The 1,998-nt window shown below is 55.6% G+C and overlaps 1 protein-coding gene across 4 annotated transcripts in view; it reads right to left on the reverse strand.

The window, feature by feature from the left end:
- Positions 1-211, reverse strand: part of TBCEL (tubulin folding cofactor E like) — a 34,552-nt gene extending 34,341 nt beyond the window's left edge. For 3 of the 4 annotated variants that reach the window (XM_019510039.1, XM_019510014.1, XM_019510031.1), the window contains exon 1: positions 131-175. The gene's annotated coding sequence lies outside the window, so the exon portion shown is untranslated. Of the gene's footprint in view, positions 1-130 lie in introns of all 4 variants that reach the window. The other variant, XM_019510023.1, reaches the window with a different exon arrangement.
- Positions 212-1,998: the final 1,787 nt, after the last annotated feature.

Raw genomic sequence — 1,998 nt, forward strand, 5'->3', positions numbered from 1 at the left:
CGGGCGGGACTGGGGGGGGGTGTTTACTGGCACGGTCGGGGCCGGGCCCGCCGGCGGAGGGAGGGGAGGAGGGAGCGGAGCAGGCCCGGCCCGGCCCGGCCCAGTCCCCCCACCCCAGCCCCGCGCTCACCCGCCCGGCGGCCGCGGCCCCGGCTCACCCGGAAGCAGCTCGTCGGCCGCCAAACATCACGTGAGCGCCGGGTCACGTGAGCCGCGCGCCGGGGGGCGTTGCCGTGGAGACGGCGCGGGAGTCATTCCACCTCGAGACCAGCGCGCATTGCGGCTGCGCGGGGGGAGCACGATCGCGGGGCCGAGGTATATGACGTCATGATTTTCTCCGATTAAAAAAAAAAAAAGAAAAATCCCCAATTTTCGGTTTAAAAAAAAAAAAAATCAAGTCAGTCTTCCATGATTTAACTGAAAGTCTATCTATGAATCAATTAATTAGTAATTAAATGAATTAAAGAATTTGTGTTTGGTTGGTCTAGTAAAAGCCATCGCTGCGAGTCCTGGTGACTCTCTGGCTCTTAGCAGCGTTTCATTTAAATCGTGAGGAAATGTGGATTCGGGGTTACTTCTTTCATCCCCCAAATCAGGGATTTTTTGGGTTTTTTTAGATCGGAGAAATCCCTGAATCCGCGATGATGCAATCACAGGACCATGGCGCTACCACTGTGACCACAGGTCGCGGACAAACGATAGCTTCTGTCGTCGCGTGTGATGTCACCGCAGTGAAGTCGTCAGAGGGCCGGGTGACCTCACCCCCTGGCACCAGCTTCTTCCGGGGCACCGTAGTGACATCACAAACCTGGAACCTTGAACGGGTGATGATGCAATCGCAGGACCATCACACAAGCACCGTGGGAGAAGCGACAGTGAAGTCATCAGAGAGCTGAGTGACCTCACACCGTGGCACCACTGCAGTGACATCACAAACCAGGATCCCTTAACCAGTGATGACGCAATCACAGGACTGTCCTGCTACCACCATGACCGTAGGTCACAGTCCAGCGACAGTTTCTGTCAGCGCATGTGATGTCACCGCCGTGAACTCACTAGAGGGCCGGGTGACCTCACACCCTGGCACCAGCTTCTTCCCGGGCACCGCAGTGACATCACATGGCAGCACTGCAGGAAGGTATTACAGCACGGCAGTGTCCAGTGAAAGGCCGCGGCTCTCTCCTCTGCGGTGACCTCACAGCCTTTCGTGACCTCATTAGGCCGCAACACAAGCCCATCACGCCAGATGTCTGCCTCCCCGGCCTGCAGGAAGCAGAGCGCAGGGTGCAGACCCCGCGGACGGGGCAGCTCGGATCCAGACCGGTCCAACCCGCTGGTAATGGCGACAACCGTCCCCTGCTTGACATGCAGCCGTACAGCTGCCGCTGCCCCAGGGAAAGGGCAACGTGGAAAAATACATGTTCTTGGCAAACCAAACCTGTTTCTGTATCATTCGGATTGTGTGAGAAACTTCCAGTAAATGGTATGACACACACGTGACACTGGAACAAACAGAAACCAGCCGCTGGAACGGAGTTTGCTCCAGTCCAAAGTTTGTCTCCACCTCCCGTTGTACATACTGTCCGTTCGCTCGGCTGAGACTTTGCAGAAAAGCCCACGCATTACTAACGAGATTGTCCATGTCTTTGGTGCTTAATCCCTCAGTGACGGCTCCGTCATCTCTGCGATGACTGGTCATGACATCGCACGGGGAGATAAGGCATGCAGAGAGTGACAGAGCAGCAGCGCGTGACCCTGCCTGGCAACAAATCTTCCTGATTTCCCGCAAACACCCTTTGTGGTACTGTATGATAAGGCAGAAACTATCTAAAACGAGCAAGTTCGCTCCTGTGGCACATCCCTTAGAGAGGAAAGGGGGAACGTTTCTAAGTAGAGTTACACCAGGGGTAGCAAAATGACCTGCCATGAAGCATCTTTAGCTCTGCAGTACTACAGCCCCACCAGTGCAACATCATCCTATGAGCTATGGACCCTCCT

This window comes from Gavialis gangeticus, unplaced genomic scaffold (genome assembly GCF_001723915.1).
Source record: "Gavialis gangeticus isolate Ggan-Ray unplaced genomic scaffold, GavGan_comp1, whole genome shotgun sequence".
In the NCBI taxonomy this organism is placed as follows: Eukaryota; Metazoa; Chordata; order Crocodylia; family Gavialidae; genus Gavialis; species Gavialis gangeticus.